The sequence below is a fragment of the Chiloscyllium punctatum genome, chromosome 47 (assembly GCF_047496795.1).
Source record: "Chiloscyllium punctatum isolate Juve2018m chromosome 47, sChiPun1.3, whole genome shotgun sequence".
Lineage (NCBI taxonomy): Eukaryota > Metazoa > Chordata > Chondrichthyes > Orectolobiformes > Hemiscylliidae > Chiloscyllium > Chiloscyllium punctatum.
In genome coordinates, this window is record NC_092785.1 from 12,924,049 (window position 1) to 12,938,888 (window position 14,840).

Sequence of the window (14,840 nt, forward strand, 5' to 3'; positions counted from 1 at the left end):
AGACCGAGGAGATAGGGGACGCGCTAAATCAATATTGGCAGTATTCACACTGGAAGAAGACAATGTTGTTCAGGAGAATTTGAGATGCAGGCGACAAGATGGGACTGAGGCGCACAAGGAGGAGGTTTTCGCAATTGTGGAAAGTGTGAAAATAAATAGGTCCCATAGGATTCTCTGGGAAACTAGGGAGGAGATTGGAGGGTCTTTGGCTTTGATCTTTATGTCTTCACTGTCAACAGAAACAGAGCCTGAAGATTGGAGGATAGCAAATGTTGTCCCTTTTTTCAAGAAGGAAATGGAGTCAACCCTGACACTATTAGACCAGTGAGCCTTACTTCGATTGCGGATGAAGTGTTTGGAAAAAGTTAGAAGAGATAGGAATTAGAATAATCTATAGAGGAATAAGTTGATTAGGGGTAGTCAAAACTGACTTGTGAAGGATAGGTCGTGCCTCACAAACCTTATTGAGTTCTTTAAGAAGGTGACCAAACAGGTAGATGAGGGTGAAGTGGTTGAAGTGGTGTATATGGATTTCCATAAGGCATTTGATAAGGTTCTCCACGATAGGCTATTGCACAAAATACAGAGGCATGGATTTGAGGGTGATTTAGCAGTTTGGACCAGAAATTGGTTAGCTGAAAGAAGATAAGGTGGTGGTTTATGGGAAATGTCCATCTTGGAGTTCAATTACTAATGGTGTACCGCAAGGATCTGTTTTTGGTAACTGCTATTTGTCATTTTTATAAATGATCTAGTTGAGGGCATGGAAGGATGGGTTAGTAAATTTGCGAATGACACAAAGGCTGGTGGAGTTGGCGATAGTGCCGAAGAATGTTGCAGGTTACAGATGGACACAGGTAAACTGCAGAAATGGGCTAAGAGGAGTCAAATTGAAGTATTGCGGTAAATTGCGATGTGATTCACTTTGGAAGGAGCAACAGGAATAAAGAGTACTGGACTAATGGTAAGATTTTTGGTAGTGTAGATGAGCAGAGAGATGTCAGTGTCCATGTACACAGATTTCTAAAGTTGCGACACAGGTTGATTGTGTCGATAAGAAGGCATACGGTGTGCTAGCGTTTATTGGCAGAGGGATTGAGTTTCGGTGCCACAAGGTCTTGCTGCAGCTATACAAAACACTGGTGTGGCCGTACTTAGAGTATTGTGCACATTTCTGGTCACCACAATATAGGAAGGATGAGGAAGCTGTTGAAAGGGTGCAGTTACGATTTACTAGGAGTTTACCTGGAAAGGAGGGAATATCTTATGAAGAAAGGCTGAGGGACTTGAGGCTGTTTTTGTTAGCGATAAGACATTTGTGAGGTGACTTATTTGAGACACATAAGATAATCAGATGATGAGATAGGATGGATGGTGAGAACCTTTTTGCTCAGCTGGTGATGGCTAGCACGGTGGGTCATAGCTTTAAATTGAGGGGATGATAGATATCGGACAGATGTCAGAGGTAGCTTATATACTCAGAGAGTAGGAGGGGAGTGGAGTGGACTGCCTGCAACAGTAGTAGCGTCTCCGACTTTGAAGGCATTTGAATTGTCATTGGATAAACATATGGTTGAAAATGGAATTGAGTTGGATATATCGGCTTCAGAATGGTTCCACAGGTCGGTGCAACATCGAGGGCTGAAGAGCCTGCCCTGTGCTGTAATGTTCTATATTCTACGTGGCCCATTGTCAGAGTTCATCCTTTTAGGCAACCCAAAGTGGGGAATTACTTTAGTCAACAATATTTTGTCGACTGTATGTGCAGTGCACTTAGTAGAGGGGAAGGCTTCAATCCATTTGCTAAATTCATCGAACATGAACAAACAGTATTTATAACATTGTACTTTAGGATGTTGTTTTGTTCGCTGAGCTGCAAGGCCCACTTTCAGACGCTTCGTCACCGTACTAGGAAGCATAATCAGTCAGTCTCTCGTTAAGCACTGGCGTTATGGCCCACTTTCTATTTATGTCTTTCGTTTTCCTTGGGTTGATGATGTCATTTTCTGTGCTGGTGATGTCATGGTGATAGCATCTGAAAATGAACCTTGCAGCTTAGCGAGCAAACATACATCTGGAACCTCCATCTGAGCGCTGAATCTTTTCCAAACTCACAAACATCTCCGGGGAAAATACACTAAAACTAGCACAAAGATTGGAAACCAATGACCGCTGATAGAGCTCTACCCACAAATACCTGTACTTCCTGCATGAATGCCAAAAGATACAGGTCCTATCTCAATACCTCAAAAACATACCTCCCTTAACACACCACTATCCAAATGAATAGCAAAGCAAAACAGCTGAAGAATGCTAAGGGAAATGTTTAATGATGGCCACCACAGACTCCTTTAATACAACTGGGAAATATAGTGAAAAAAACTCTACTCCCTCATGCAAGAAAGCACAAATGGGCAGACACAGTACAACAAGCCATAGACATGAGACAGCGGCTAACACAGAAAATGAAGAAATAAAAACTACACCTGCAGAAACAAAACAAGACAAACTCACGCAAAGTAACACCTGAGACAGCATAGAACCTATCTGTCCAACACTTAACAGACACTGATAAAGCTGTATAAGTAACAGGATTAAGTTACAGCTTCTGGGATGCAGACCATAAAATTTTTTCAAGCATAAGAAACAATACTGAAAGAAACCAAACTCACAGAAGAAACCAGCATTAACTGGGGAAAAGGAAGAACACTCAATAAACAAGAAAGGAAAACACTAGAAGGACTCAAGAAAGATAAAACATTGTTATCCTACCTGCAGACAAAGGACGCCTTACAGACATTTAAAAGCGGACAGACGATATTGAGAAAGCAAACACACTGCTTGCAAATACCGACAATTACCACTAGGTGGCGATTGGCCCAAAGCAAAAACGAGAAAAGCAAATCACAGCCTTACTCAAAAAACTCCACAGATCTGGAGAATTAAACAAGGCAGACTTCCAAAAGGTGCAACCAGATGGATCCGACACACCACGACTCCACGGATTATCCAAAATTCACAAGCCAGGAGCGTTCCTCTGACCCATAGTCTTGCTACCTGGAACACAAACATACAGCATGGCCAAGGAAGTACACCAAAGACTAAAAAAAAGTAGAAGAATCATGCACCTCCATTCACTCCCCCCAGCAATTTCTGAACAACATCATGGACACCAAGATAGAAGAGGATGAAAATATAGTCTCTCACATAACAGCCCTGTTCACATCCATCAATATCAACCTGGCCTAGGAAACATTGACGACACTATTAGAAGAACCAAAGACACATAGACTGGACACGACCCGCTTCATCAGCAAGGACATTATCATCAAGTTAGGGGACCTATGTCTTACACCCCACTTCACCTTCAACAACAAAACCTACAGACCAACCAATGGAACACATATGGGATCTTCGATATCAGGGCTTTTAGCAGAGGCAGTAATGTAGAAACTCGAACAAACAGCGCTGCTTATCATCCAACCTAAACAGTGGGTCTGCTACAGGGATGAGACTTTGGTCATCACTAAACTAAACAAATTAGAGGAAACCTTCAAGACCATCAATAATACCGTAACAGGCAAATAATTCACAAAGGTGGATGAAAAAACAACAGACTCCAATTCCTTGATGTCACAGTCGAGCGAGCAGCCAATGAGGAACATTAAACCAGCGTCTACAGGAAAACAACACATATGGAACAAATACTGAACTGCAGAAGCAATCATCCCAACACCCACCAACGAAGCTGCATCAGAACTTTATTTCAATGAACCACCACACACACTGCAGCTGAGATGAATTGTGAAGAACAGAACAAAACCACCTACACAGCATATTCAAAAAGAACGGGTACCCAATGATTGCATTCCGTTGATTTCTCAGCAACAGAAACAAACAAGCAGACAAAACATTCCCAAAAAACCCGAGCTGCTCTCCCCTGAAACAAATAATTCTCAGAAATGACTGCCAGTCTACTCAGACCCCTTGGCAGCCCACAGACCCACCAACGTCAAATCAGCAGGTAATGTATTTGAAATACCCTATACAGACAACAAGCAAAAGGAACGCCAATTACAAAATACCTGGCAAGAACTGCAACACACACGACATTGGACAAACAGGCGAAAGTTAACCACCAGGGTAGGCATGACCCACTATCACTAGTATCTTTGCATACAGATGAGGAAGGAAACCACTTTGACTGGAACAACACATCAATCCTAGGACAAGCCAAACAGAGACATGCACGAGAATTCCTCGAAACATAGCATTCCAACCGGAACACTATCAACAAACAGATCGATTTGGACCCCATCTTCCACCCTCTGAGAAAAAGAGCAGGAAATCACATCACTTCAGGTAACGACATCACCAACCCAAGGATATCTGAATACATAAATAGATAGCGGGCCATAACGCCAGTGCTTCACAGGATGCTCAGTAATGATGTTACCTAGCATGGTGCCGAAATATCTGAAAAGGAATCTTCTAGATAATCAAGCAAACCTACATCCAGAACCTCAATCTGAGCTACAAATCTCTCCAAATTGTACTTTCGGTAATTCAATAGAATGAAGCTGTATCTAGAAAAAAGGATCATCTTGCACGTGTGTAGTCCCAGAAGGGTATTTAATAGCTTTACCCTTATTATTACACGTGCAAATAAGGCACATTTCCAGACACATTTGACGTGCTGTATTAAAATCGGGGTGCCACCATGTTTTTAAAAGTCGCTGTACCATTCCTTCCTTGCCAAGATGGGTACAAGTGTGCAAGTCATCAATAAGCACTGGGAACAAAGAATCAGGAATACAGACTTGACCCACTGGTGTTAGCCAGAGGTATCGTGTCGAGGAGTGCGAACACCCAATCGACTTCCAAAGTGGGTGTTGAGATTCGGAGGCATCCTTCTGTCAATTTGAATCGCAGTTAGATCTGGCCTGCCCTTGTCCCTGAAGTAGCTGCTTGAATTGAACCCTAATTCCTGTTTTGTGTAACAACGAAAATGGCTGATGCAGCCACCACCTTCGCAGTAGTATCAGCACGGGAATTTCGCCATTTTACGAAGTGTCCCTCCTTTGTGTGCAGTACGTTTAATACCAGCTAATGGACGAGGAAGCAGAATAGCATCGAGGAGATTCTTAACCCAAAGAGCATTCTGAATGGTAGTTCCTGCAGGAATAAGGAATCCTCGTTGCTGCCGGAGGCGACTAAAATCATGCACAACACTGATTGCAGACGTGGAATCGGGGTTAATGTTAGCAATTTTATCAGTCGGTAGAATACAAGCTGTGGTAGGGGCTAAAAGCTCGGCTTTCTGTGCAGGGCCAGGGGTCTGAAAGGCAGCAGATACCTGAACAGCAGTGTCTGTTGCGATAGCATAGCCTGACTTTCAGACACTTTCCGGGGAAACAGAGGAACCACCATCAACATAAAACCTGAGGTCATGATTCTCAACTGGAAGGTATGCCAAGTCCAGGCGAGGAGAAATAAGAAAATGATGTGGCGGGGGTAGAGAAGAGTTCAGGAAGATCGCCAGGATGTTGCTCAAGGAACGAACTGGGATGTGAAGTGGAGCACTAATGAAACAAGAGGTAAGGGTTCTGTAACAACGAGATCTCGTAGCAGCTCAGGTGAGCTTGGGTGAGGTACTGGGTCTACTGAGATGTAAGGAGGGCCATTGGCAAAAGGATCCAATTTAGTGGAATAATCGACCACCGGGCGATGACGGTCACCATGCTGCTGAGGGACGACACCAGTGGCACCTTCATTGATGACACGAACATCCAACTGAAAGGGTCTGCCATACAGTGAGCACCCTAGCACTGGGGCTGTAGCCAAGGCATCTTTGAGGTCAGAAAATGATTGTTTTGCCGAATCAGTCAGCTAAAATGTAAGGGGAGCATTCGGAGAGGAACATGGAATAAGGTCCTGAGTAAAAGTTGTAAAGTCTGAAGCGACTGCCTGCAAAAGCTGACCAGTCCCAAAAAGGTCTTCATCCATTTGGGTGAGGAAGGGGGTAGGGTTTGGAAGGTGGGAATAATGCATTCCTGAGTAAGGGAACGGTCAGTAGCATTGATCAAAATATCCAAGACTTTCACTTGTGATTGACCTTTATGAACCCGAGTGGTTGGGACAACACATCCCCATGAAAGGAGACATATGAGGAGGTAAAGAGTGTCCTGATAGTTATTAATCAAATCAGGGCTAGCAAGGAGTATCTTTCTCAGCCTTAGTTTCTTTATACTTTATTTCCTGTTTCCTTTTTCACCTTCTGTCTACCCATCCACAATTAGCCTAACATGCATCTACCACCTCATTACATATATTATTCCCCCAACTGGCCAGTTAGGTGCCTTTTCATTCACTATCTACTTTATCTTCCCATTCTTCAATTAATAATTTTCGCTTTTTCCCATAATTTGTCTCCCAGATTAAGTGTACTGCCTGCTCACAAAAGGCCATATCACAGGTCCCTAGATTCCTGACCTACACAGAGTATACAGACCAGTCATCTCACACAGTTGCAACCTGGTTACAATGGCACTTACAATGGCAAGGAACCAGCATCTACTTCAATACCTGAATATCGAGCATCATCACCCTCACATCTTCATCAGTTTTCTCAGATTTTAGAACCACATTTCCACAACTCTAATTTTCACAAAGTGCATGTGCAAAAAGAAAACTGTATCATCTGAAATTAATGATTAGCTTAAATGTTGAAATCTTATTTGGAAATTCAATCTGGACAGAAAACGAAACTTCAGACATGATCAATGCAAACATGATAATTTTAACCATTCGTTACAACCCAATTTTTCTTTTGATGAACCTTTCCTCGCATGGCTCATTTTAAGTCAGGACAGAAAGTCCTTCAAAGGGAAATAACATTCCCCAGGCACGATCTAAAGTAATAAACGACACAGTCTACACTTTAAAATCACCATGGAATTCCAGCATGCAGACTGAAAACAAAACATTCTCCAGTTCTAGGGGATAAAGAAAACAAATTATACATAAGACCACATGTAACCACCAATGTACAAAGTTTGATTCATAACAAACCACTGAGTTAACACTCAGTCCAGTGACAGCAAGAACCAGAAGTTTGTCAACCCACATCCCGCTCCTTTTTCATATTCAAAGGGATTTCTAAAAATATTCTGCTGATTGTTCTATGCGATCGCAACTAAAAGTGCCATCAGGTAAAAATGGCTTGTCAGTTCTCTGTGTCCATGCCACCCCTTTGTTGACAATGTCATCGTTTGGGAATCAATTCTCCATTCTATTGAAAGCTTACACTGTACACACCATCACAATCGCCCAGAACTGTAAACTGGATGTCCTTTAATTCGTATATAACGATTTACCAAGTTTCCCAAATCCCAGAAAGAGTTTACTGAAGTATCCAATCTCTCACAGAGACCTCGAACCCATATAACCATTTTCCTGATCAGTTATTTTCTCACACATAGGCCACCTCCCTAACTGCAGAGAGGGAAATTATGATTTCTTGCTTTGCTATACACAAATATCTACCAGCCATATCAGTTCCACGGTGTGAGAAAGTTACTGATCCTGTCCTCCATGTCATAAAGGAACAATCCAGAATAGTCAATGCCACTCCGCAGCAATCTTGAGCAATTGTCCAGAAAATCTTTGCACTTGAGAGGACCGGGGAGTTAGCGTGGGTTTGTGAGAAATGGTTAGAGGTAGTGAAGGCTGTCTGCTGAGTACTCGAACTCTGGACCCTTTTTCGAGGCAACGGACAAGCCCTGGTGAAGTGGCCCCACTTTCCGACAGGCGCTATGGGAAGGCAATCCTGGTGGAGAAGCGCAGGTGTCAGCAGGAAATAATCTGTACTTTGCTGGACGGACAGTGGGCCATGATTAATCACAGCTCCTGGTGTCTGAAACCTTATCAGATTTGAATGAACCACTCTGCTTGGTTATCAGCAGCAGCCATGGGATTCATCCCAGACCGAAGTGGACAATTGGCAGGGGTTGGCAGCAGAGGGAGGGGCTCTTTGTCCCCAGGCTGACAGAAATATTACGAAGGATCTGATCTAGGGAGGTGCAGGGCTGGTATTCCGATAAGAGATCAAGAGGAATCTAGTGCAGTGAGTCACACGCTAGAGAGTAGCTGTAGTGGATGTAGAAGTTAGGGCGGTGGCTGCGGGGCTGGGGGGATGATGGGAGTGTTAATGTTTCCTCCTTAGCTGTATCACTTCAATCAGGAAACATTGACATGCCAGAACAACCTGGACGATCCTCCTGTGTTGGCACCTTCCTGTCAGAACCAAAAAAAACCATCCAGACAAAGCAGCCGTTTGATTAGCACCACATCCGAAAGCATCCACTCCCATCACTCGCGTTGCTCGCGACTCCTCAGATACTGAAGCAGTCTGTGATCAAATGAAACAAGATCTGGATAATATCCAGGTTTGTGTCAATAAGTGGTAAGTGACACTCACGCCACACAAATGCCAGACAATGTCCATCACTAATAAAGAACTTTAACTACAGCCATTGACATTCAACGGTATTACCATGACTTAATCCCCACACTGTCAACATCCTTGGGGTTACCATTAACCGGAAACTCAAATGGACACACCATATAAACTCAGTGGCTGCAAGAGCAAGTCAGGGACTAGGGGTACTCACCTCCTGACACCCCAAAATCTATCTGCGGCAAGTAACTCACCTCATGACACCCCAAAATCTATCTGCCCTCTACAAGGCACATGTCAGGAGTGTGATAGAATACGCTCCACCTGCATGGATGGGTGCAGTTCCTATAACACTCAAACAGCTTTATTCCATCCAGGACAAAGCAACCCTCTTGATTGGCACGACATCTTCAAGCATTCAAACCCTCCATCACCAGCACTCAGTAGCAGCGGTGTGTACTATCTACAAGATGCACTGCAGAAATACACCAAAGTTCCTCAGCCATTACATTCCATAAATCATGAACACTATTATTTCAGAGGACAAGGGTGCAGGTAAATGGGAACACCAGCCCCTGCAAGATCGCCTTCAAATCACTCACCATCCTGAATGGACACATGTCACTATTCCTTCATTGCCGCTCGATGAAAGTCCTGGAATTCCCTCCCTAACATTATGTTTCTGCTGACAGCACAAACACTGCAGTGGTTGAAGAAAGCAACTGACCACTACTTTATCAGGGGGAACTAGTGTGAGTAATAATGGTGTCCCAGACAATGATGCCCATGTCCCACGAGTGTATAAGAAAAATATTTCATGATCTGGAAACATTAGGATCGTCCTGTGTGGTACACTGAGGAGTTTCATTTATTCATAACACAAGGAAATCGTGTAACCAGGTATTTTACTGCATTACTGATCATTGCTCTGAACCCAGACAATGTTGCTGCATAAATAAACGTGGTTGTGCAACAGCTTAGGTTCTGCAGCATGTAACCAACACTATTAAAGTGAAATAGGAAAGGCGGGTAATTGGTAGTATTGATTCCTTGAGTGACATAATATAAGAAATCCACAACAACGATTAACCACAAGAGGATGAAGCTCCCAGACACAGTGAAGAGTAAAATCACAGACTTCCTTCTGCTCTCCATCTCTGGGTGTCTGCGATTATCTCCTTTGCTCTCACCCTTCAGCCTCTTCCGGACTCTACTTGTCACCAAAATGTGTCCGACTGTGAGAACATTGAGCGACAGAATTAAAGCAAATGGCAGTAAAGGGGTCAAAACTGGATCAAGCCAATCTAATGCCACCCACCAAGTCTCAGTAAAGTAACTTGACTTTGTATCACAATAGAATGGCACATTGTTAATTATCTTCCAAGGTTCATATTGAAAATAGAAGGGGATGTTTTTCAGACAGAAGAAGGTGCAGGTTGTTGCTAGAACCACAGTCGCAGTTTTCTCAGTGCAATATTTTGTTTTCAGCTTTTGACAACAAATAGTCACAAACCGGTCAAAGGAGAAAGTGACAGTAAACCAGACAGGGGGTAATTTTGATATTTGTAGGGGCTCTCAGCAAGGCTGTCCCCACTCACCAAATACTTATGACGTTGGCGATTGAACAGCTGGCAGAGGTGATCCGTAGGGATCATAATAAAGTCACCCCGAAAGTAGGATCTAAGTCGCATAAGATGCCATTATATGCAGAAGATGTTTTGTTTTTTTCTGCTGGATCCACACGTTTCTGTATCCCATCTTATGCAAAACATCAACTCATTTGGCTCCTTTACAGGTTACAAGATTAATTTCTTAAAGTCAGAAGCTATGCCGATGGAGGGCGGGTTGTGGGGGTCTGAGAAGAATATCTGAGGTGGGGGGTGAACTAAAGTTCACTTTCAAATGGCCACAGGAGGATGTTTCATATTTAGGCATCTTTATTACTCTTATTTTGATCAGTTGTTGCAGGCCAATTTTGCTCACTTGCTTGACAGGATTAAGCAAGATTTTCAGCGATGGGAAGCACTTTGAATATCCTGGCTAGGCAGGGTGTCTCTTATCGAAATGAATGTTCTCTCCCATTTGCGCTATCCTATACAAATGCTCCCACTGACTTTCCGAAGGCAACAATTCGAGATACCTAATGGAGGGTTTGGCTCTTTTATTTGGCGCCATAGGCAGTTTCTTATCAAGTTGTCTAAACTACAGTTGTCTCGTGATTGGGGGGAATGGCTTTTCCAGATATTAGACGATATCATTAAGTTCTCCGCTCTCGTTTGTTCGTGATTGGGCTTGTGAAGACCTGACATCAATATGGCTGGATATTGAGGCCTCCCAGTCAAAATGTCTCCTCATCAGCCTTTTATTCTTGGATAAGATGAAGAGAGTCATGAAATATTGCCAAAATCTGATTGTTATTAATACGTTTTAGGCAGGGAGGGGAATGCAGCAGAAGAAGGGTAATATGTCCAAAACATCATTTCTGACCCTGGGAAGCGAGGGGAATCTACTGTTTGGCCGATTTATTTCAAATTTAAATAACGATGTCGTTTAACCAAATAATTTGTAAACATGGTCTACTTAACAAAGACCTGTTCCACTTTTTTCAGGTCCGGGAGTTTATTCAGAAAGGGAGCATGCTTTTGACCAACCGCTGAGGATCTACTCTGTCGAAGAGGGTACTTTATGCTGAAAGTGCTCTTTTCATTAGTATACTTTATCATATCCTGGGGAACAATCCTTCAAAAGACGATAAGCAGCTTGGCGAGGTTTGGGAGACGGAATTAGGGGTTGAGATTTCTATTTTAGCATGGGGACACATTTGTGAAAATGTGAGGAACATCTCTATTTATAGGACCCATGCCATAATGCTAAAGATTTTGCATCTGATCCATGCGGTCAAATGCAATGTCTCGAAGTTTAAGGTGGGAGCATCCTCCTTAGTCTTAGGTGTAAGGTAAAAATCAGTACTCTCAATCAATGTTTATGGTGTGCCACAGGCTCCATGTATATTGAAGTTCTGTGGCAGGGATCATCGAGAGGGCTTTGAAGGCTGAGGTTAAGATGGATCCCTACCTATCTTCTCGTCAGCCTACCCAATATACTCTCTTTGGATGCATATGGGAAAAAAAATTGTAATATCCTCACTTTCTGTGCTCGGAAAAATATTTTAATGTGTCGGTTTTCTGACCACCACCCCACACCCCAACCGCCACCCCTCCCCCCACAACCCGGGTCGATTGGGTTTGCATCGGCTGGTTATGGAAAGTCTCTCCCTTGACCTTTATCACAAATATGGTGCACCGTAAAACAGAATATTTTTGTAGGAAATGGCATCCTTTTCTGGACTGCTCGGATGCAGATTTATCAGTCATTTTAACAAGGGCTTTCGTGTAGCCATGGCATTCTGATTGAGTGCACTAGATGTCCTTGAAGGAAGAATTCGGAATATGTTGTGTGCAATACTTAGTACTCACAGAAGGCGAGAGGTTTTTTTTGTGCTGAGCTGTTTTACTTGTTTATTTATTAACCACCTTTATTGATTTTTTTCTGTTTTGCGCATGAGTATACTTGTATTTTGGTATATATTGTTCTAGTTGTTGTGGGTTTTCTTTTCTTTCTTTTTTTGTTGTTATTTGTATATAGAGTAATGTTCGCTGGTGTTGTAATTTATATATCTTGCTTTTTATAGTTTTGTAAGAAAATAAAACTTTCATAAAATATATATAACACAGGACAACACAGATCTAGATTCAATTTATTGGCCAAAGGAATGACAAATGCCTAATGATAATGTCTGTCTACTAATTTCTGTCTCCCAACACCACTGCAGAGCAGATGGTATGGGGTGAAAACACTCGAGGATTCAGAAAGGGAGAGAGGGAGGGAAACAGCTCAGAGAAGCATCCAAACTGACAGTACCATCAACGCAGAGCAACACACAGACACACATAACTACACAACACTGGTGAGAAAATGGTTGGATTTGGATTAAGGTCTCTCAGTGTCGAACATATTGGAAAAATGTCATGTTCCCTCTGCAACGTGGAAATGATTTGGCTTTGAACACTGTTCCTTACATTATACACATGAAACATAATGTTTCTACATTAAAAACAATGCTTCACTTAGATCCAGACACCTTCAAGTAAACCGTTTCATAACGAGACAGGGTGAATTTCATTGCACTTTCTGCAGGTTACAATGTTTTCTGATGTTCTCTCGCAAATTTTAAGTGAGAAAGAATTCAAAGGTAGAAGGTCTGAGATTACAATGGGCACGTTCACCTCATTTTCCTCATATCTCAGGGACAATACCGTAAGGGATCGGGCAAGACTGCTCTGTGAAAGACATTTTTTGAAGAACGAAACAAATGTGCAATGTGAGACATGAAAAAAAATTGATGTGTTGCCCCCCAACCCACAAAAGAATCTTCTGCCTGTGCAATTGCATGGGGAGTCAAGCAGAGTGTGGTAATGTTTCATTTAAGACACAAGGTGGACAGAGACCCCAACTGGACAGAGACACAGATATACTCAGAAACATAGAGAGACGTGGATACATTCTCAGGCTGAAGCTAACCCCTGGAAGCGGTTCTGTCTCTCATGGGAGACAGTGAGCATGAGTAACCATCGAGTGAGCTGGGACCAACTGGAATACTAAGTATCACTCCTTCAGCCTGCCCAACTGTAAACTTGTGTTTGTTTTAGATTGACTGTTGCTCTTCTATCCTTCATTCTCTGTCATTCTCTGTCTCTCCTTGTCTCGCTTCCCTTGTCTCTCTCTGTCCTTCGCTTTCACTCTTTCTCTCTCTCCCCCTTCATCCATCCGCGGTCTTCGTCTCTCCTCTCTCTCTCCCGCTTTCTCTCTCTTTCTCCTTCGACCTCCATTTCTTCCTCTCTTTATCTCCATTTCAAACCTGAAAGTACCCAACAAATGTTGAACCCCACTCAAAAATATTTCATCCTAAATTCTCACTCTGCTCCTAAACTTGCGACGTTCCCCAAATATTTGCCTCACGAAATGTGCACTCACAAATATTTTGCTGGCCCCGATATTGCATTGAGCCCCATTCCCGAAGCAGAGGCAAGTAAGTCTGTGTGTACTGACTGGCCTCTGACTGATTGCTTTAATGCACAGCAAGATCCCAATGCCATAATTACAGAAGTTTTACGTACTAGAGCGAGTTCTTTCAGCCCGTTATGCCTGCACGCCTCCCCTAATTAAATGATCCTTGTCCTGTACAGCTCCTCAGGATTTGTCCAAATGACATCATTTAGTCCGCTTCCTGTTGAGACTGTTCCTCTACTCTGCCTCACACTCTGCCTCTTCTGCTGTCCCTCCTCTATCTGTCTCTCCTACAACAGCCCGTGCAAATCCATGACCTCCAGTACCACGAAAACGAGAGCAGCAGATGCAAAGGAAAGATACCACATAAAATTTCCTATTCAAACCAGACTTCATTCTGACATGGCAATGTATTGTCATTCCATCACTCTTGCTGGGTTCAGATTCTGCAACTCTGACCCAAAACCAGAGTGGCCTATCTCCACCCCAAAGAATTTAGATGCTCATAAAGGTGTATGTCCAATACTGCAAGGACGAGCACATCGGGCTGGGGAATGCACATTTCCCGAGATACTAATGCTCACAATCCGAGTGCAAGCTCGAAAATAATCACAATTCCCTAATCTGCAAGAGCGTTCCTCTGAACATAAGCAGTGGTTAGTGTTCAAGAGAATGTGCCATATCGCAGAGAGAAGGAGAAATGTTTAAGGCGAAAGGCTGAGTGCTTGCTGCTGAGGTTCTGCCGAATTTTGGGCATCAGCTATGACATCAGATAATCCGTCTCATTGCTTATTTTGCTGAGTCAAATGAATTCCCCAACTGCTGCTGGTCTCAAAGCCAGAGACAGCTCCATTTGCCACAGTTGTCTGTGCTGGGTACTGGTCGGTGCATTGGTCTTCCCTACTGCATTGAATCACAGGGAGAATGCCATGTCTTCAAATTTGGAGTGGATCATTTCATAGTTGTGACAATGTTCTCAGTGCAGGAGTATCTAAACGAAGGGACTGGTCTAAAAAGGGAAATGTCATGTGCACTGGGGAGTTGGCTGTGCAAGGAGAGCTCCATTTTCTTTTAGACATTGAAGACATGTGGGTGTCACTGGCTTGGCCAACACTTCCCAGCCTTCCATAATTGTGCAGAGGACAGGTAGGAGTCTTCCAGACTGTTCTGAGTCTGGAATCACATCTAAGTCAGACCAGGGAAGGATGACAGAACACCTTCCCTAAAGGATATCAGTGATCGAAATGACTACCTTTTCCTGACAATTGATAGCCATTTCATCTTCACCATTAGAATCTTAAGGCCACATTTCTAT